Source organism: Manis javanica, chromosome 6 (assembly GCF_040802235.1).
Source record: "Manis javanica isolate MJ-LG chromosome 6, MJ_LKY, whole genome shotgun sequence".
Taxonomy (NCBI): Eukaryota; Metazoa; Chordata; class Mammalia; order Pholidota; family Manidae; genus Manis; species Manis javanica.
In genome coordinates, this window is record NC_133161.1 from 101986585 (window position 1) to 102009747 (window position 23163).

Below are 23163 nucleotides of genomic sequence, written 5' to 3' on the forward strand. Positions count from 1 at the left end.
GTGAGTCCAACTGTTTCTAGCCCGACCCTTGGTTTAACTGAAGTTGTTTAAAAAGGAGTTCTTTTTAAAAACAGAGGTTTTAAAAATACAAACAAACTTAGGAGTAACTACTAATACGGTCTTGGCTCTTCTGACAAGTGTTCCATAGGCACAAAGGGATTTGGCCTCAAACATTTATGACACTTAGTCAGCATCTGGCTCTCCTTCACTTTTACATGTGAGACATAGAGATGATCACAGATTATCTTCAAATAAAAGTGAAAAGAATCAGAACAAAAGCATGCCTGGTTGCAGCTCTCTAACCTGGAGCACTAAATGAGGTTTACTGCAGTGGCAGAATGAGATGCACAGAGTTACAATTCACTAGCAGGGCCCAAGTGTCACCAAACTCTAATTGCTACTGATGGGGAATGCTTGGCCACTTGGCACATCTGCCAGCTTGGAGGGGCATGAAGTATAAGTAGAGCATGGTTCTTATTATTTTTTCTGACTGAGCTTTTAGGTTCATTAAGGTCCCTGAAAGCTCTGTGCATAGAGGAGACCCCACCCACTAAGGCTGGAGCTGAAAGGACAGGGGTCCACAGCTCTGTGCCAGGTGCACACCAGAGGGGATGCCATTGCTACATTTAATGTACAAATAGTTTAAACTTCAAGACACTGGAAGACATGTGCCTGGAACACAGTTTAAGGTAGTCTGGCATAAAGACTGTGTTGTGTTATAGTTTCAGTGCACTTTGTTTTAAAACCATTCCTCCAAGTAGTCACTGGTTGCCTAAAATGAATGAAGGCTGCAGACATGCCGAGCGCACACTCCACACCCTCACACGCTGAGTGCCGAGTGTCATGCTTGCATTCCACATGGCCATGATTTTAACTGGACAGCCGACTAACAACATAGAGTCCACGAAACCAGAAGAGCACCAAGGAGAACATTCTTTCAGGTCCCAAACAATAAAATAAAGGAACAAAAGAAAAAGAAAGAACAGACATTTCACAGAGGAACCCAAAAGCAAAGACTAGAGCACAAAGGAGGAATTGTTCAGAGAAGAGCAAATGCACAACGCAATCCGTCTGAATGCAGTGAATGCTTCTTCACAGTAACCTTTATCCCTGCTTGCTTTCTGGCTTTTGTCTCAAGACTCTTCATTAGAGGGAGGGCAGATATGGAGGAGAAATCCTGCCTGGGGATTAATATGACCCAAACCTTTCCTGCCCGTGGTTTGCTGATGAGCCGTCACACCTCCAACGTGGCCGGCTGCTCAGTGCACACAGCAGCAACTCCGCCCAGCACAGAGTTGGCCCAGCCAGCCAAGCTGGACTGTCTCCTCCTTCCTTTTGTCACCATCACTGAAAAAGCAGGTCAATTAAACTAACATTTTCTTCTATGTAGCTTCAAGTATGTGAAACAGCATGGAAGGTTCAGGTCCCAGAGACCTGGGCTCAAATCCTAGCAGGGCAGTTGACTGACAGCAAAGGCCAGTGTCTGGACCCGTCTCTGTTCCTCTGGGAAGGGGGAGGTGACACACTGGTGCAGACAGCTCTGAGGACTGAGTGTGACACCAATCCTCAACACAACGCCCCTGGCCGTCTTCACAGCTGGGTAGGCGCCAGGCTGGGAGGAGCTGTGACTAGGCTGGGGACAGATTTCTGGACTCTCTGGTGACTCACAGCTTATGAGGGGACAGACATGCACTCAAAGCCCAGCAGTGCCATGTAGTAATGCCAGCTCTGGGTGGATCTGTGCAGGTGGAGTGGGCTGGCTGGTCAGAGTGGGGCACCTCTACGGAGGGCTGGGTGCAGCCCCACTCCCTCGCGCCACTCCAGCAGTCACCCCTCAGGCGTGAAGCGACCGCATGAGACCTGCTCCCTGAAGCAGAACTCTGAACTGGCCCCCAGAAACACGTGCATAGAGATGGTTTTCCTGGCACACAGGCCCTCAGAATACATCTGTGGTGGAAGGGGCACTCCAAGACTGCCCCCTGTTAATAACCAGTTATAAGATTGAGAATGCTTATCTGGCCTGCTTTGTCTCTCAGGAGTTTTGAGGCAAAAAAACACACAAAAAAACAAAAAACAAAAAAAAGAAGTTGAGAGTCACTGCTCTAAATTAAGGCAACTGCAAACCCTAGGTCAACAAGGCATTAGGAGTCTACATTCAGTGTGAACTACTTTAAAACTGCAGGCAGAGTGCAGTCGGCAGAGCTCCCCTGGTGCCCAGGCAAGCCGAGCCCTCCATTTCTCAGGGCCGCCCTTCCCAGGGCCCAGATGACACTGCCCTGGAACCCATCCCACAGTGGTTCAGGAAGGGCTGCGCCCCAGAGCTGGCATGAGCAGGGAAGGGAGGCGCTGCTCTAGGGGGTGCACCTGAGTGTCGTGAGGGCGGTCACACGGGAATGGGGAGAACGGTACTGATGCCCTGGGGAAAGCAGGTGAGAAGGAACACAGGGCAGAGCCAGCTGCACCAGGCACTGGGTGAGCCCCGGGGACAGGAGGGAGGGAGGAGGAAGCGAGGCCTGCCCCAGCTGGGAGGCCCGGTAGGGCTGCACAGCAGGCCAGGAAGGGAGGTCAGCGCGTGCAAAGGCTCAGGATGAGTGAGTAACGTCCGGGCACTTGTGGTGGGAGCTGTGGAAGACAGCACCAATCTGGAGATGAACAAATGTCCTGGGGCTCCCAGGCTGGGCCGCTGTTAGCTCTCAGGAGCTCCTGACGATTTCTCTCTGTAGTCAGCTCTGCTAGCCTGCGTGCTTTTTGCTTGGATCAGACATCCCCATCTCTCTCACCCTACCCCCACCCCCCATTATTCTCTCCCCTTCTGCCTGGTTCTGACGGTTAACCTCATGTGCTATAACATGTTTTGACAACTTCTGAATGAGATAATGGTACAGGAGCCTTTTTATTTTCTTTATCAATTCTAAACAGGAGCCCAAAACATGAAAGGAAAACATGGAGCAGCTTTGGTTGTTAAGAGGTTGGGGCCCAGGTCCCGTCTTCTAGATCCTTCTGTGCATGCACATCACAATCTCAATTAGCTCCTGAGTTTTCCATGGAGCCAGTGGTCTAGGGACCACAGTTCAGAATCGAGGGGCAGCAGAAGAAGGGCTGAAATAAGAGCCAGAATCCCACATTGTGGTCCTAGTTCTACTCTGAACTTTGAACAATTCTTTCCTTTCTTTAAAATAAGCAAGTTGGTTCTGGTAAGATCTAAAATCCCTTTTAGATCTAGAATTCTACCATCCTTTGGAATTCCAAATCAAAATACAGGATATAAGCATTCTTTTGACAATTAACTGGGGACTAATTAGGTATCTTAAAAGGAACACAACATTGCCTTTATCCTTTTTTGCTATTTTCTGTCCACCTTAAAAGTATAAGTCATTAATTTTGAGTTAATTAACACACTGGCAAGTGTACTCTTCTCTTGATGTGTGAACATTTTTGAACTAAAGAGCTATTATTGTAGGATTTTTGCAAATGTGAAAAACACACCTAATCTGTCTTTAGCAGAAGCCTAATATAAATTCATGATTAAATTTTCTTTCAAATGAATAGATATAGAACTTAAGTAAGGAATACTAACCTTTCCATTGTTCTGCACCTAAATTATCCAAATTCATGGTTCACATGCCATTATATCTAAATGAGAGCTTTGGAGAACTCTCTAGCTCAAGTGTAAAGAAGAAAACGCTAACTGACGACTTGATTTTTCAAACCAAACACCATCAGTACTGGCTCCATTGAGTTTTTCTTTTACAAAGTCACTAAAGAAAATTTCAAACACTAAATGTAAGCATCATCTTCAACAATAATAAACTCTTTTTTGTTGCTATTTTATTAAATGCAAATGAAAGCTTTTGTACCCTGCAATATTATTTATTTGCTGGTCTTTACTACAGGAGATTTTTCAAGAGCGAGTTTTACCACATATATACGGTCCAGAGGGAATATCTCAAAGACAGATAGAATTCTTCCTCATCTCCTACTGATGCCTATGGCTTCTACCTGCCACTCACAGCTTGTCCTTCACCTCCAACCTACCCTTAGTTCTTGATGTTCTAGGCACTAGGAATAAAGGGGAAATTAAGGGCACCACTCAAGTGCTCCTGAAGTAGTGCCACCTGACATGATGCATGTCAGCATGTTTCACATATATTCCCAAATAATTCGGAGCAACCATGTGCCCCTTACATTTTGAATCCATATCTGGAAATTTCCATCATGAGTTCACTTGGTTGCAATGGGGATACTGTAAATAGCAGTATTTTTTAAATATATTTTTTGAAACATAATCAAAGGAACCTCAATATGACAGTATTTTAATGCTCAGAACCCTCCATATAAAAGAGTGAGCAAGCTCTCCTTTTAGCAGAAAGTGTTTTAGAGATGTTTCATCTTCCTTCAACTTGTTTCCATTTCACTACCCCACAGAGTTGAATCCTAATTGAATATACTTTATGCTTGAGTTATTTTATTGATGAAATCTTTGTTAAAATATGTATATAAATTAAGATTTAACTTTTGTCTTCTCACCATAACATGGTAACATTAAATCCTTTTTTCTATAGTGAGCAGCTATCATTGTGGTACTTAATAGGAAAGAGCCAATAAAAATTTCACAAATATTTCACAAATTTTGACATTTGTTAAACAAAAAGGTCAATGTCCTTGGAAATGCATCTCACAATAAGCTACATGAGGATCTTTTCAATTAATTCCTTAAAAACAAGTGGATTACTTATAGCTAGAATGAGGCAGGGTTTGGCATAAATGCAGCTATTTTTCATCCTTACCATTATTAAGCAGTGGGAAGCCTTGTTCACATGATTAAGTAAAGGTGAATTAAAGTTTTGTTGCAGTGACACCAGTATACCCAGTTTTTAAACTTTTCCTCTGTGGCATTTAATTGACCTGTCACAAAATTTTTGTGTCCTAATCTATAATCAGACAACTCGATCAGATTGTCAATTGGGTTGGAAAGAAACTTGGAAACCACCTGCCAATCTGCTGCCTAGCCATTCAACTTCTTTACCTGCTCAGTCTGGTGCTGGGAATTCCACCTGTCTGCCCATCTTAGGGAACTTCACCCAAGGGAGAGTCCCAAAGGGGCTTAAAAATGGGCCCTTTTTGAGGGTGAGAGGCATTCCTATGGCGGAGTTGGGGGACACTTGAAATGAAGGTGCCAAGGGCAGTGCTCAGGTGCCTTGGTGGTAAGAAAGGAGAGGGGGAGGCATACCATCTGCAATGGGCTCTGGCGGGAGGTCTTGATGTTCTCCCCAGGAACGCATCACCCTGTTAAATCAGCGACATGCCCCATGCAGGTCAATGTAAGAGTGCGGGGTGCCGGGAGCACGTGGAGAATACCAGGAAGACACAGGTGGCGCCATCCCTTCCGGTGAGACAGGGTGGGAGAGCAACCTCCGTTACTGGTCTTGTAAAAGCATGGTTTGGGCAGCTGGAGGCGGGGAGCTGGATCAAAGAGTGGGCACACACCCAGAAACACTGCTGAACCGGAGATGTCAGATCCTCAAGTGGCTGGGCTCTCCACTGTCTCATGAGCTGGATGTGACCATGCCTGTGTGTGTGCACATGTTCAGGAGCAGGAGAGTGGAGAGGTGGGGTTCAGGGTTAGCCTTCGAGAGACCCTCTGCCACCGGCACTGTATGTGTCAGCACTGAACGCACTTTGCCCTGACTAGTGGCCCTGGGCTTGGCTACCATCTTTGCCTCTAAGTGAGTCCTCGGGTACTTTCCTCAAAGTGAACTTCGAGTGGTCACTTCTCTTCAGTTGGATGAGCACTAACATTCACTTTGTATTACTGTGCTCCTCCAAAAGACCCACAGACAGGGGCCTTGCAGGTACTGCATGACGAGGACAGTAGGACAGCCACTTCACTTCAGAGCATTAGTATATATGGGCTTGTTTTTTCTTTCAAGAAGTAGGATAATGAGGACTTTGAAAACATTTATGGACCTGAAATAGACTTGGATTCTCTTAAGAGTCAAGTAATGTATTCTTGGTATCAATCAACTTGTATTTCTCTAAAGGCTGAACTGTAACTAATCCTAGAATCCTAATGCGCCTGTTAGAGATTCTGTGTGGACGAAATTCCAATTTTTACCATTGTTAAACAGGGCTGTGTTCCAACTGTTGTTCTTTCAAAGACAGATATAGGAGACAGCTGCTGCTTTTCTCTGGCCAGCACTGCCCCTCCCTCTAAACGAATTCCTCCTTCTGACAGCTAACCTGTTTTCTGACATCTGAGTGGATCTACCAAACTACCCCTGACCACAAGGGCTGGGCATGAGATAACCAAATACCCAGCCTATCTGAGCTGTGGACAATGATGGGCCAAAGATGGGCATGTGGCCTAAGTGGGGACACACAAACCTGTCTTAGGACCTTCCTACCAGAGCTGCTGGGCAAGGTGGTCTCACTGGGTTGGAATCAAGGAAGTGGGCAGTGTTGGAGAAACGGCAGTCATCTGGACTAGCACACGCAGAGAGCTCACCCACAGATGGAGAGGGACACAGCCCTGAACAGGACGCGGGCTCCTCGACCCACTCAGGACCATAACAAGGATCCATCTCTTGGAATCCCCAGCCAAGTGAGCTAAAAACCTCCACAAAAACCCACTTTTCTTAAATAGTTCAAGACAAGTTTCTATCTCTCGGAACTAAAGAGTCCTGCCTAATAACAAGTAAATTGCCCCAATTTTTTCATAAGTAAATATATATTTATTAAACATAAAACCATCTTGTAAAATATATTTACTATATGTATTAATATATTTATTAACATGCATTAATACATTTATTCTAAACAAAATATATGTATAACTATAAATATATAAATACAACATAATTTATAGATTTAAATTGATTATAATATATAACTGTAATAAATAATTATATAATTATGAAATATATATATTGTACATAGTGGTGTTTCCATTACAGGAACTTTCATTAAATGTGAAGCTGCATAAGTTTCCCGTTCCTGGACTTATTTTCCATTGCTTGGATTAAACATTTGAGTAATTATAACTTCAGAATAATTTAGCATCTAATTTACTCTAAGTCTTCCCGTGTCTGAAGGTTGTCTTCATGGTTCCTCATCCTTTACTAGCCTGTGGTTAAATCTCAGTAAGATTTAGATTCGAATCCAGCTTCCTCAGGACTATCCTCAGCAACTTTTCTGGCATCCTGCTCCCAGATGGGAACCCACATAATTCTTTCCAACTATACATAACCTCATCTTTAGAAGCTAGTAAGATTTTCCTCTTTATCTGTGGGTATCAAAAATTTCACCACAATGTGTCTATGTATGTCTCTAAGGATGTGTAGCTAATTTCCAAGAAATTGTGGATGTTCTTTTACTCATTTATTTTTTAATAACACCCTGTTCTTGTTTTATGAATATGATCTATTAAAATTGTCTGAAGCAATGACAAAAAATATTTATCTTCAAATATTATTATCTTAAAATACTTACCTGTTCTATTTCCTAAACTAATTCTACTTCCTTAGAACCAGTTCATCTGGTTAGTCTGCTGTCACTTTCTGATGCGTAAAAACGTTGCTCAGTGATTCCTGACTGCTTTCAAGTGTTTAAATGAGGATGTCAGTCCTGGCAGGGAAAGGGTTTCTTTCACACCCACAGACATCATTGTTTGCTTGGGAAAGAACAGGAGCCTTATGGTAGTTTGGGCTAAGCAGAGTCCCTGGGCAGAGGGAAGTGACATTCTGCGGAGGACTCTGAGTGGGTGGGTTGCCAGTTTCTCTGAGCAGCCACATACCTACATGCCACATACTGACATTGGTTGGCCACCTACCACTCAGTTCAGCCATCTTGAAACTGATGTTTTACCATGTTTGCATATGTCTGTTCTAGCAAAGAGTTAAACAGGATTCATCCCTTATGTTTGTACCACGGCTTTAGGAGTAGTCTAGAATATTAGACCATTGGCAAATTACTATCAGATTGTACAGTTCAACATTTTTGAAAACCACATAATGGTACTTGGGGTTTGACATACTGCAATGTTCAAACAGATAATATTGATTTACCTTCTTACTTAATCTAATGGCCCCTGTAGTATGGATATCACTTTTCCTATTTTGCAAATTATAAATGAAGCCCAAGCCAACAAATTATTTCATTTATCCCTGAGGGTGTGTGTTGTAGAAACATAGTCTGCCAGGCCCATTAAAAGGGCAAGTCCATTCAAAATCACACAAAATCACGTGTTCGGCAAGAATCAAATTACAGTTCTTTCATCAAGAAAACATTAGGTGAATATTACTGAGAATAACAACATTCAAACTTTTTAAGCCAAAATATTTTCTTCCACGTTTTTTAGAACAACTCTTGGTCCCATTTGTTCAGATATTCCAGTATATTTTAAACTATTTTTGAGAGAAAAATTCAGTTTTTTCTTACATATATATTTTGGGGCCGCACCTCTGAAGGGAGCAGGAGGTGTGGGGAGTCAGGCACTAGTTTATGCTGGCAAGAACAAAGCTGATGCTTCAGTTTCCACCATCAAAATAAACTCTGTCTCCAGGTAGTCTAGTATAGTAAAGCACATGAATGGCATTTAATCAACATCTCAGAAAATTTGATGTTCAGGGACTTGCCAAGTTGCCAAGGGACTTGATCTTGAATTGACTATGAGTCAGGTCTTGCTTGAAGCAAAGTGAGTCAACTGCCACTTGAGATAAGCAATGGAAGAAAATACTGTCTATTTCCTCTGCTGGCTTCTTCCAAGTTCTGTACCTTTAGTGTTAGAACAGAGCACATGGTCTGCTTTTGCTTAGCTTTCTGTAACGCACTGCAGGGTAAGCCATTGCTAAACTCAAAGTAGACATAAAAGTAACCTAGTGAAGAACATTTCTTCATCTGATGCAGACCTGTTGGAGATCTTCTCCATCATAGCACCCAATGTCTGTTATAAAAGCATCCATTTTAATTTGTCCTAAAATCTACATCTTCCTCTTCTCCTCTTTGGAGTAAATGAAAGCACGCTATTTGACCAAACATGTTCACTATGTAAAATCCATTATTTCAGTGGATCCCGTTAGAGCAGAAGGACTTTTCAGACATTTAACCCACAATATTGCTGTAAGCACAATACACCTCAACTTACTCTTAACTTAGAATATCTGTGCCTTCTCAGCCTTTCTTGTTTCAGCTGTGGGAGAAGGCCACCCAGTTATCCAGGCTTGAAACCTTTCCCCCCTTCAGCACAGATGACTCAGAGCTACAGCTCAGGATAACGGTCCCAAGCATTTGGAGAAGCAGGACAGCAAGCAACCTTGAAGGCAAAGGAGGGAAGTTACAGGTGTCTGACGCAAGGGCAGCTGCTATAAGCATTTCTACCTCACTGAGTTGCTCTGTCAAGTTCAGAGCATGCCCTTCTTTTACACCTGAGGAGTTGTCTCTTCCCTCCAGGGCAGCTCAGGCCCTCCCTGTTCCATGAGGTAAGCCTTCTCCGGCTGCATGCTTTCCCAGCCGCACAGTGCCCACTCCACTGTCACCACGGCACTGATAGTGTGTCTACCAGCTTGGAGGTGAGCCAAGAACTGGAGAGAGAGTCCTCTGAGGTCACAGGGACATCTCTACAAGATGACATGTGTGGAGGGGACAGCATGGCAGTCAATGGCTCAGTAATGGCAGCTAAGATTACTGTTAGTAGGCACTGGGCCTCAGCAGATGGTTTGGCCCTAAGCATCCTGCATTCTCAGGGAATGAGCCCCCTGTACCAGAGTCCCCTGGGGGATGGTTACATAGACTGCCCAGCATCCCCTCTCTCTGCTAAGATCCTAATCCAGCAGGCTTGGGGAAGGCACCACAGAACTGTCATTTGCACGTGTTCCTGGGAGATGCTGGCTGCTGGTCCAGTTGCACACCTTGGTGGGGGGACTCTCCCCAAACACCTCTTTGGTCGCCTGGAGCATCCCTTTCTCTACTGGCTCAGCTGAGGTGAGGCCAGTCCCCATGTTCACTCTGTGCATCACTGAGCAGCCTCCCATCCTCCTGCTACTGAAAACCCCTTCGTGGCTATGCTTCAAAGATGCAGCTGCTCCAAAAAGAGACACCAGCATTAACGAACACACTGCTTTTCATCTCACGGTCAGGACCTGCCCTCCAGGTGGAGTGGTTTTCTCTTTCCTACACTGGAGATCCTCAGTGCCTTCAGGTTTCTCATTCAGGGGCAGTCACCATAGAATGCCCTCAACGAAGTCACCCACTGTCACCATGGCACTAATAGTGTGGTGACGTTTCCCTCAAGACAGCAGAGCAGAATTACTTGAGGTCACTACATTACAATATTCCAGAAAGAGACTGAGAAAGTTGGAAAAACAAAACACATCCCAAATGGCTGTAAAATATGCCCCCAAACAAGAAGTACTGTGAGGAGGACGGTGACGGGCTGGGAAAGGAGAGGTGAGTGGGAAGTGCCCCAGAGAAGCAGGTCTGGGGTAGGAGGGAACTGCACTCAATACACTGGGGAACAGCAATGCCAGGCAGAGCACGGGGCCCCGAGTCACCCGCAAAAGGCCGCCACAGAGCTACTGAGTCACCTCAACAAAGCCCCAGGACAAAGCAGCCTTAGTGCCATTTTCATTATTTCTGTGCTTGTTTTGCATTAATTGCCTGATGCCTGGGACTGACTGAATAGTGCGGCCTGTGAGGACGGCTTATTCAAAGTGTCACTGGGGTCTGGACTAACATACACCACATATTTTTAATACTGAGAACAGTCGAGAGGTGCTTGTTTCAAAGTAAGTTCTCTAAACATTTTTAGAAATTACAAAAGTATCAGCACGGCATTAGGAGTGAGTAGCAGGAAGCTAAGTGACTCATAACTATGATTGTATATTGTGCTCCTCTGAGACACACACACAGGAAAACCACTACCTAAAAGCCCCTCACAGAGTCCAGAATGGCTGGCGTAACAATAAGTAACATGACCATCGTTTCCCTCCCGACCCCTCACCAGAGTCCAGCCTGCCTTGGAAATGTGCATCTGCTTATAACGATGATCAGAGTCTATCATTTTAGGAAACTTCTTTAAAATTGTTTCCAGCCTTGTCCAAAGTAGCAGACTGCCCAGCCAGTAAATTAAACGTTTTGCACACAAACCACCTAACATACAATTGTGGTGGCCCCAAATAACTTGGCCCTATTGGGCAGAAGGCACTCGCTTCAGCCAAACTCACCAGCACCCAAAATAGCCTCCGGGTAATGGAGAGGCTCTGGAAGCTGCCCCGGGGGCTCGAGGCTGCCCCCCATGGGTGAATGAACCCACCGGTCCTCCATCTTTGGGATGGCAGTCCTCCTCCCTTCTACCCCCACAACTGCACCTTGCCAGTTTCCTATTAGGATTCTTTTGAATTTTAATAAAGAGGTTTTTCTCTAGGATAGGAGGTAAGGAAAACAACTGTAAATAAAGTAACCACTGACCCTGGAGATGAGTTTTACGTTTGGTTGCTACTCCTTCTAGTCTATTATTTTCAAGAAACTTTTAGGATAAATGTATAACAAAACATTATATAGGTGAAGAAAATCAACTACATCACTTTATAATGTTTACGTATTTACATCTGACTGAACAGTTTTCTTTTACATCTTTTGTCTCGTTGTAAACAGTCATGGTGCCAACTGCTGACTAACAGTGGCCTTGAACGGATGAGTCCCTACAGTCCCCGACCATCTTGTGCAGGAGGAAAGGGCCATCATCCCTCCATCAAGGGGCCATCATGGAGACGATAGGCCGCAACACAGGGGAAGTCTGAGAACAGTGCCTGGGACACGCCAAAGGCTCAGAAAATGTGACGACCATGATGTGTTTGTTCTTTCGACCACCTGGCTACAGGCAGACGTCATTGTTTACGGCAAGGTCTCTCCAAAAACTGGAGACTCTAAGAATCTGGAGTACATGGGGGTCTCAGAAACTAGTCTGAAGACTTTGCAGAACTTCCCTAGGGAATGACAGCTCTCCAAGGCCAGGCCCAGGAGTGTGGGAGGAGAGATGTGGTCCTGAAAGGGGTCACTTCCCGGAGGGAGGGCCAGGCAGGAGAGGAGGTGGGAACCTGCAGATGAGAAAAGCCTCGGGTTGGGCAGGGACGGGGGCAGGGATGGGGGGAGGGACGGAGGGAGGACAGGAGTGGAGTGGGTGGGTCCCTGATCCAGCTGAATGGGTCACAGGTGACCCCCGTTATCAGGTGGGTGGCCTCCAGTGGACTGGGGCTTCCGTGCCTCTCTGCTCTCAGCCCTGGGATTGCAGGGAGGGCTCACCCGAGTGGAGGGGGAATGCTGGCCCTGCTGGGTGACAGGCCAAGGAGTTCAGAGGCAGTCGCACCTGGGCAAGACCGCAAGCAGTGAACCTCTGCAGACACCGACTGGCAAAGGCCTGGGAGCCCGTGGCAGAGCCGGGGGCTTGCGCGGGGTCTACCTGCCAGGTGTCTCCTCACCCTCCTGGGCTCAGCTCTGCCTCCCCATGGGGGCCTTCCTGCCCGGACCCCCTGGGCCCACACTCTAGTTCCGGGTTGCGCCCCTGCCTCCAGCATTCCGTGTTTTTGGTTGATGGTGGTTGGACGAAGAAATGTGGTGACTGGTCCCATGTATAAGAGACACTGGTGGAGGGTGGCCCATCCATGGGCTCTCTCCTATACCTCTCCCCACTACGTGCCCCACATGCTTTTGCTGTCAATGGCACCAACTCCATCCCAAAATACAACCCAATGTCACTGTCATTATTTCCCATTCTTCTGTTCTGCTGGTAGCTGGTCTTCCGTCTCCCTTGCTCACCCCAAGCGCCTGTCCCCTGTGCCCTCTGGAGTTCGGATGGAGTCCTCTTCCTGGCTCTTGTGGCCCTTTGCTCACTGATCACAATTTCATTTCATCCATCAAGAGTGAGCCCTGGGCTCCCCATGCCCACACTGCTATGGCATCAGGGTGCTCCCTCCCAAATCATACCCAGCAAATCCTCCAGAGACCATCACCTTCCTGATGCATTCCCGTCTCAAACTCGCCTGGGTTCCCCCTACAGCCAAGCTCATCTGCAGCTCACATGTGCCGCTCCAGCAGGCCTGAATACAAGAGCCAGGCTAGGGCACAGTCCAGAATGCCTGTGGAGGCTGCTGAGCACAACAGCACCCCCTCAGCTCTGAAACCACACTTAATACGTCAGCTCTTCTGCAAGATGAGAGCAGGGGTTCTTATCTACAGGGAACCAGTTCATGGGAACACAAGGTTCCCACTTGCTTCTCCATCTCTAATCCTTAGTCTGATTTTCCCACTCCTTGGAATTCTACTTAACTTTTCCTAGCCATAGAAAAATTGTGGACACTAAGTAAATATAGTAAATTTGCCATGATTTATCTGCATATTTCTGATAATCATTCTTCTCTTAACTACCACATTTTAATGATCAAAAATACATTTTTCCATGTGATTTATTATCCTTATATTCATAGTTTCACCACAAACAGTTTCTTAAATGCCATGTTTGTCTCTACTGAGCATTAGGGAATCTTAAAATCACACACACACACACACACACACACACACACACACACACACACACAGAACTCTCTGAGCTGCAGTGAGCATGGGGCACAGGTAGCAGGATGATTCATTAGCAGTGATTTCTATTTTTTATTTCCCTGCATGCTCTCGCTCGCAGTAGGCATTTGGTTCTTAGACCCAAGTACAGCTCCAGCACCACAAACAGCACTAAGATTAGCTGCACCAAGGTGCTCATTTGGGAGCCCAAGCATGTGTGGATTTCCCTTGGCCCTGACTTCAGAAATCTAAGCACATGATATTCAGAGCTATGAGGGAGATTGCGGATCATTCTTGTCCAAATCCTTACCTGAACTGAGGCCAAGGAGATGAAATGGCTTGAGAAAGGTCACCCAGCTTTTTGGTCATGCTGGGTGAAGCGTCCAAACAGTCCTGCACTGTCTCCTTCCAAGTATGACCTTCTCGTGACCAGCCTTAGAAACTGACAGTCCTGAAGACTAGAGTGTCCTGATTTTTACATATACCTCCAGTCATCTATCTCTGGCCCATGCGAGTCCTACGTGTGAGAGAGCTGTAGATTATTTTAGTCAAAAGAAGCAGTGAGTCTAAAAAAACGAATTAGTTTTCTCCTAAGGCTGACTTGAGGATAATGCTTTAAAAAAGCAATGCTCCATGAGTGTTTTTTCCCTCGGGTGTCGGCATGGGTATTTGTTCCTTCCTGACAGAGCCTGGCTCACCACACAGGGCCTGGGAGAGCAGCCCTCCACAGTGCCCTCTGCCTCAAGCCTGGCTCTCTAATAAAGTTGACCCCCAATTGCATACTGGGGCACCCCTCGCACAGTAAAACTGCACAACAGCTCATGGACAGTTATTGTACACCGACCATTGAATCTGGTGCAGTGTGGCCTTCTCCGCCCATTGTTGTTATCTGCCTGAGCGGGTACCCTGCCTTCCTGGTGGCCTGAGTGAGAATTTCTGGTAGGGAAAGGCTGCCATCACAGGCTCCCGGCTCCTTTCCCTCCCCCCTGTCCAAACAACCCGGGAAGGGCAGACCTTCAAGGAAAGTGTATCTATCTCCAGGTAGAGCCACGCCTTTACACAACTTGAACCTTATGTCTCTGAAAATGCCTCTACTTCAGAACGCTGAAGAGCAGACAGCATGGGATGCTCAGGCTTCTGGGTTCTTATGGGGGCAGGGGAAGGGGGCAGGATAGGCCGAATCTGCATTCCCCTGTGGCTCTGGGGTTTTCAGTCCTGCATGAGGTGAAGTGTCTCCCAACCTGGCGTCCTAGTGTGGTTTGAATTTCCGGCCCCACAATGTGATATACCTGTGGGCCTATTCCCTTCCTTGCTTGTTTCCTGGTTTTCTGAAGACATAATAATCAAAGGTACAGAACAGACCATCTTCAGGACATGTTCTGGGCCAGCCCTCCTCAGGGGCTGGTGAAGGGTAGAGTGCTCCCTTACCACCCCTGGGAGGCCTGGGCCCCTCTGGTCTTTCCTAGTGACTCTGTTTGCCACTGCTGGGCACACAGCGGGTGATCAGGAAATGTGTTTTTGTGTGAACTGCTGTCTTGTGCTGCACCAAGACAGACACACTCCGAAGACTCTCTATTCTGTCAGGGCTAAATAGTAAAGAGGATTCAAATAGTCCTAATTTTTTTTTTTAAGCCTCATTTCTTTTCTAATGATTTGTACTTGTTCTGAGAAGTAAAACATGCATTTAGCAATACTCTAATTCATTATGTTATGTCTGTAAAATTAGCTTTCTCAGTGTGCCTTCTGACAGGGTGACGTGACTGGGAGGCCAGGCCTGGTGTGGGTGTTTGGAGAGACACACCCCAGCTCATAGTGCCTTTTGCTTGCTTGCCTACATGCCTGGGAGAGGTGGCAGACGGATAGATGCAAGGGCACTTGTTTGCAGGCACAGCTGCCTCTCTGATGGATGCCTTTGTAACCCCCAGCTCTGGGTCCACACCCTGAGTCACAGTGTACCGCAGGGCAGTGGCTTAAGCAAGAGCCTCAGTGTCCACGCTGACTGCTGAGACTTGGAAAGGGACCTCCAATTATCACCCGTGGTTTCTCTGAAGTGGCCGAAGTGCAGCCACTCGAAATATCTCAACTAAACTGGACCTGTTCCAGAGCAGCCACATGGGCTCAGGCGACAGCACATGATACCATGGCCCATATGCTTCTGTTTCATCACCACACAGGAACTCCTGCTGATCCTTGTCAGCCACAGGCACGGCTCCATGTGGCCTTGAGGCAGCTCTGAGCCTGGCAGGCCCCAGGCAGTCTGTCTTTGGGGAGACAGGGGCAAGTGCAGACCTGTAGCATCCCAGTTCAGCTGTCCTGGAGGGGGCAGGATTACCCCCGAGGGAGCACCGAACACCAGTGGTGAGCTCAAGGGCACACACAGAGGCAACCACAGTGTATTCTCACTCACCCCATGCTGGCCCCGGCTGCGATGACCCAGCACCCATGTAAGGACAGGGTCTAGGGCAACCCCCCTCAGTGCCTCTGGAAGGCAGGCCCTTCCCAAGTACAGGCGCCTCATTTTCATGAGCTGTAAAAGGGCACATTTTAAAGTTTCTTCAAAGGCAATCTATACAGTCACTTCATATCCTAAGAAAAAGAAGACAGGAACCACCCTGCAACATTTGTGTGAGCATATGAAAGATAAAATTAAATGTTTTGTTTACAGCTTATTTGACAACAGAATTTGTATATTTACTGATTTTCTTTTTTTAACAAGGGCCTGAGTTACTTCGTCTCTTCAGTGTGACAAGAGCAGGGACCCCAATCTGATATGCCTAAAGGCAGCAGGGCACATCTGTCAGACAACACGAGGCCGGGAAGCCAGACAGGGGCCAGAGGAGTGCTATGTCCGTTTAAGTGAGCAGCTACTGCGGCATTCCACACTGCTCCTTTCATGAGAACTGATGTTGCAATATATAATTCTTTTGAAAAGGCAGAAATCAAGATTTTAAGGTACATTGCACTGCATTTTAAATGTTACTTTCATAATAGTTAAGATTTGTTAAGAGCTGGCCGTTATTCTAAATGCTTTACAGGCACTTGCATGGGTAATTCTCAAAACCACCTTTGTCAGTAAAATAAGGAAGCTCAGGCACAGGGAGGTGGGTGAGCTGGCCGAGGTCCCTGGTTCTAGACTGCGGTCCTAACACGAGCTAGACTCTAGTAGGCCTGCTTGGACTTCCTCAGCATCGGGTAGCCTGGGAGATGGACCCTGACCATCCAATCAAACATGGTGATTCCATCCTCCTTACTGGTGATTGGTCTGTGCAATCTAGCTGTAGCCAATGGGTGTACAGCATTTGCTTAGGCCACAGTGATTGGTTCAGAACTCTCAGGGCCTGAGTTTGGGTTAAGGGCCTGCCCGACCTCTGTATTTGTGGGAAGCTATACATTTCCCTGTGGATTGCCAACTTGAGTTGGTTTGTTTGCTGGCCAAAACATTCAGATTCACCAGCTACACTCCCCTTCAGATATACATCCAAAAGAACTGAAAGTAGGGTCTCAAAGAGATACCCACACATTGTTATGTTTATGCAGCAACTATTCACAGTAGCCAAGAAATGGAGTCAACGTAACGCCTATCAACAGATGAATGGATAAACAAAATATGGTAAGTACAGATAACAGAGTGCCATTTAGCCTTTAAAGAGGAAGAAAATCCTGTTGCATGCTACAAAATGGGTGAACCTTGAGGACACCAGCTAAATGAATTAAGATCACACAAAAAAATTCTGCTTATTTGAGGTTCGTAGTCAAAGAAACAGAAAATATAATGGTGGGTGCCTAAGACTGGGCATGGGAGAGTAGATGTTTAATGGGTATAAAGACTGGGTTGGCATGCTGAGGTTCAGGAGATCCTTTTCACAACAATGTGAATGTACAGTCATTGAACTAGACACTGGAAAACTGTTACAATGTTAAATGCTGTAGCTGATCTTTTAAAATTCACAGTTGAATTTAAAAAACTACTGACCCAGCAGCTTAGTCAAACATCAGAAGCAGCCCTTCATGGGTTGAACAAAGTATACCTAAGCAAAGCACAGAGGATGCCACCCCAGGACCTTTGGCCTGGAGAGTCTGCATAGTGGGCAACCTCCCTGGTTCACACACGGGCCCTGTTTCCTCAAAGCCCTCACAGTGGGGTGAACCCCCATGAAACCATGGTGACTTTTAAAATAGACAGGCTCCATTACATCAGAACTGTGTGATTTAGAAGTTGTGGTAGAAATGCCCCCAAGGACTTGACCTGGCCCTATTCAGAAGTAGGTGTAGGAGTGTGAGTAGGGCTGCATTTGCTCCATGAACTGTGAGGGCACAGGCAGGACCACTGAGCAGCATGGGCCTCCGCCAGCTATGGGCAAAGTCGGCTCAGGCAGAGAGAGGCAGTGGGCCCAGCCTGGAGTAAAGCACTCCCCCTGCGTACACAGCATACACACTGCCACCTGAGTCATCCTGTCAGCAAACAGGAGGATGGAAACCACTTGTTATGGGCTGACCAGTGTCCCCTAAGTTTGTATGTTGAAGCCCTAACTCCTGGTGCCTTAGCTGGGACCGTGTCTGGTTAAGGGCTTCAAAGAAGTGGTTGAGTTAAAATGCAGCTGGTTAGGGTGGGTCTCAACTCAGTATGACTGGTGTCCCTATAAGAGGGAGAGATATGGGGTGGGGCAACAGAGGACACACAGCGTGAGGACACAGCTGGAAGGTGACAGGGCACGAGGCCTCAGGGGAACCAACCCCGTGGGGCCACCTGGCCTCCAGCAGTGAGAGGTGGACATCTGCCGTGTAAGGCCCCAGGCTTGGGGTCTGCCTGGCTGCCTCAGCAGAGCCCTGTGTTGCCGTGAAGAACACACCGGGCACTGGACAGTCTGAGGAAGTCTGGGGCCTGAGGTGTGACCTGCAGCAACGTGAGGTCTGTCCCTGGGCTCCCCGGGCTCCTGCGCTGGCCCTGTGCTGGTGTTTCTGTGCAGCCCATCCTTACTCACAGCTCAGCTCTTAGCTCCTGGCCCTCTGGGGTGGGCTTCAGGCAAGAGGGAAGACCACCACACCAGTACCAACTGTTTGTGCTCCAGACTCGCGGACCAGGTCCCAGGGCCCAATGCTGCCTGAATCTTAACTTGCTCTCACTTTAGGCCTCAGACAAATTTCTCATCTCCGTGCCTCCATTTTCTCACTTGTAAGAGGAAGAGAATAACAGCACTAGCCTGACAGAGCTGAGGTGGAGATGAGGAGTTAGTTAATCCACAGACCCTGCAAGGGCTGCTTTTAGCCCAAACCCTCTTTGGGGGGAGTCAGGGAAGACAGGGCTCCCTCTGCAGGCCCACCCTGCACCTCCGCGCAGGCAGCAACCTGGTAGAGGCTGCCTCCCCTGCAGCAGGCACTGTCTGGCTGGGACACATCAGGGGGATCACACACAAAGGAGGAGACAGAGGTGGAGCTGGACACACTCACATGGTCCAGGTTCTGCTCTGTCCGTGCATGCACGTGCACCTGGAAGGTGATATGCCGTGTTCTCCTCAGCTCTGTGGTTAAGTCAGCAACTGAGGAAGGGCCTCACACTTATTTCTGTGAGGGCTGAGTGGGAAGCACACAGTCCTGGTGGAGCACACTGTGAGCCATGTGCTGGGCTCAGGAACTCAGTGTGTGGGGCTGATGTAGTAAACACAGTCCCTGACCTCAGACCTATAGCTGCTGGATGGAAGGATGGACGCAGATATACTGACACAGAGGCAGACATAATTAGGCAAACATATGCCCCACATCACCATTCCTTTCTAGGTCCCAGCAGCACACCAGTACCAGGGATATGAGGTCTGCCATCTTAACAGTGGCTCTCCTCGGCGGGGACCCGGGCACGTCACTGTACTCTCCTGGCCTCACTTTCTCTCCTTTGTGAACAGAAGGGCCAACCCTGTGCATGCAGTTGTTGAAGCCTCCTGTTTGTGTGACCCGTACAACAAAATACGGGCATCAACTTAAAGCCCTGATGTTTATTATTTGGATGGCCCATCACTGGAACAATCAGGGTCCCCCCCGGTGATTGAGATAAGCAGGGAAACCCCACTTGTTATCCCAGGAGCACCACTGTTATTAACACACAGACGCCTTTGGTTGCTTGCTAAGATAGCAGAGAATGAAGCTGGTGGGTGGCTGCCCTGCAGCGGAGCTGGGCCAGGTGCTAGCAGGGTGCCTGGCCTCACTGCCCTCCGGGCGGGCAGCAGGGCTCCTGGCCAAGGCCCACCCTCCCCGTCAGCATGTCCTGTGCTGGGTGAGAGCAGCAGAGGACATGGCTTAACCCACATGCTTATCCTCTTTAGCAGGAGGAAACTATGCAGCTAGAACAATCTTTCATTTCCACTTGAAAACCTGGATACAAGAGAAACAGTTCAATGGCTCATGGCTGCACAAGCATTTGGGTCTTTGTATTTCATAAATGAGCACTCAAACTGCTGCCCTGGCTGAAAACACTGCGACCAGCTTTCCTTCCCCTCAGATCAACAGGCAGCTTGACCTCCGAAGTCATCAGTTTTAACCCTTGATATTCTGCATCTTAACACTTCCCGAAAGTTATCACAGAACTTCACTTCCCAAGTGACTTAGAATTTCCACTGTTAAAAATTGTATTTGCTGGCTTTTCCCATTAGATTTATAGATGGTTGTGAGGTAATCTGGATAGTTGTCTATCAGTTTCCTTTGTGCATATAGACGTACACACACACTCATCCAGACTGAGACCAACATGCAGACGAGGCAGCTTTCAAGGGTGAGGCAGTTCCCTGCCTCGTGCTGGTTTCACGGGGGGTGCACAAGAGTTGAGACTTACTGATACACGTAACACTTAGTTTTGGGGGTGCCACTTATACATCAGTGAAGTTGTTAAAAGGAAAAAAAACATAGAAACTGTCGAATCCTATTTTCTTCATCCACTGCCTCTTGCAGTATTAAATGGATACTTAAAATTTCACTACTAGAGACTTTAGTAAATCTCAATCTAAAACCATATATAGTATTCTTTTATATTCATCAACCTTAATGACTTCTGCCTTCATGCATAATATATCTGACCCTGAGCCAAAAGGCCCCAGCTGCCCAAGGCATGGAGCAGACCCAGCACCCCAGCCTTCTGAAGAGGGTGCTGTTCTTACTCGTGGACAAGCATGATGACAGGACAGAGGTCGGCACACAAGAGGCACAAGCTGTCCCCAGCACACCCCTCCTTGCTCTGGCAATCACACCACTCTGGGTGCAGCCTGGGGGCCTGCCTGCACGAGAAGACTGGGTGGGAGGAGGAAATGGTTGAGAGACATTGCAAACGCACTACAACAGGATCAGGCAGAAACATCAACGACAGAAACAGGCCAAAGGTACAAATGTTCCTTCCTTCCTTCCACTAATAACTATACTTTCTCGTTTTTCTTGAGCCTGCAGCTCCAGTTTGCATGTAGTCAGGAATCTGACTGGATGACAGTATCTTTTCCCTTTATTCTCATTATTAAAACAACAGCCCAAGAATAATGACAAACTGAAGGGACTCCCAGGGTGCTGGGGCCGTGGGGAGGGCGGGTGCACGGCACACGGTGAGCTCCAGCCTGAAGGAAGGAGCGCTAGCAGGAGGCTCTATCCGCGCTCAGGGGGAGACAGAATTTCACGGCCAATCTGCCGTGGTATTGGCAACTTTGTGCGGCCAGAGTGACATGTCTGTGGGCCAGAAACAGCAGCCTGCATATCCCTCATTTGCATTTCATGTTCACTCACAGCATATGAGGATCTATTTTCTCTTTAACCCTCGCTCCCTCACAAGCTGAAAGGCAAGTGTGGCGTGCACTGGTGGCCGTGCTCTGGCCTGGACTGCACATTTGCTGATTTCCCCTCAATTTCTTCCCTGAAAACTGGATGGCAGGTTTATCACCCTGGAAACAATGAAGCCAGTTCAAATAATCTCCACAGCTCTCGTTTCTTTTTGGGTTTTATCTTTTTCCTTTACTGAAGGATATGGGCAGCTACATCTTCTGACTTTTACACAGCTTCATCTGTAGTAGTAAAAGTTTGTTCTTAGGAAGGAAAAAGAAGGATTATATAAGGCATTTAAGAGCAGAAGAAACACAGAAAGTGCCGATACATTAAATCTTGAAGTTTCCAGTGAAGGGAGTTTCAGCAGAAGGGTTACCAATTCTGTTGCTAGTCATGACAAATAAAGCACCACAGGATCTCTGCAGTAAGGCACAGCCCCAAGTCTCATCTCACATTAAGACTGTCTTCACTGAAGTGTTTGAAGTTTGCCTGTGGTTATCTTTCCATGGCAACTAAGGACTAAAGCTATTTTGAGTTTTTCTCCTGCTCCAAATTCCTTGGCTATGAATGATGAAATGGTTAACACACACACACACAGCACTCAGAAGGGAGTGGTCTGTGTGTGGATTAATTCATGAACAATGTATAATTGGTTGTATTGATTCAAGACACCTTCAATACTTGTGGGGAGGCCCCTCACTGCCTTTTCTAATGTTTGGAAGATGTGATCCTGTCCCTCGTATAGGAAAGTTTGTTTTGCCATGGAAACATTAGTCTGCATATGGACATGTTTTGAATCAGATTACATGAGTTATGAAAGTTGTGAGCAAACAGTATCATGTTATGGTCCCAAATTAACATGAAAACTGTGAAAATCAGCAGTTGATGAGCATCACATAGATGTAAATGTGTGATTGATTACAATGGGTGTTAAAATGAAATACCAGTGAGTAAACTAGTAAACTGCATTGCAATTTTCCCACATTGTTTCCTCTATAGTTTCCAATATTTACTCAAAACTGAGTAATTTTAGAATCTACACATGAAAAGGTCACAAGTGCTAGTGAAGTAAGGTGCAAAATATTATCATATAAACTGGCCTGCAGTTCAGACACTGCAGCCTGTTCCACTGTCCACTGCTGACATTGCCTCTACGGTGAAAATTTGAGAAGGCCAGCCAACTGTAAATGAAAAAAAATGTTAAGTTTATTTTCCTTTTACTTCCGCACTTGCTGTAGAACTGGTATTCCCCAGGGACCCCTTTGAGCTGGCATGGGGACATACCAGTCATTGGTCTGCTTGATTTGTGTCTTTTCTGTTTAAAAATGTGAGTTACCTCAAATCTCTTCTTTTACCTTAACTCCTGATAGTATGTGTAACATGACAGGGAAAAGAAACAGTTTCCCTGTGGGCTTATAAAGAGAATCGACCCACAAGGCAGGCAGGGAGTCAAAGATGAAAAATGAAAAACTCTCTGAATTGCAACTGCATTTCTAATTTCTAATGCTAGTTAGTATGGTGTTGTGATATACTTAGATCCCTAAAACTTGTTCACTGAAGCGACCTGAATTTTACCCAGCATGAACCAGGCCATCCTGGTGATAGGGATCCCTGAGTGCTGTCAAAAATCCATGTCTTTGGCTAATTCATGATCCAGTTAATCAGAGGTGCTGTGGCGGAATTCTGTTCGTCATGTAAACCGATGCAGGTGTATTGAGTTTGTTCCCCTGCCACACACAGACATGTATATCCCCTATTTTCTAACAGAGTTTGACATGTTTTTTTGCATTCTTTTTTCTGTGCCCCTAA

At 46.7% G+C, this 23163-nt stretch overlaps 1 protein-coding gene across 9 annotated transcripts in view; it reads right to left on the reverse strand.

The window, feature by feature from the left end:
- Nucleotides 1-23163, reverse strand: part of COBL (cordon-bleu WH2 repeat protein) — a 266567-nt gene that overhangs the window by 28578 nt on the left and 214826 nt on the right. The gene's annotated exons all lie outside the window — the stretch shown is intronic.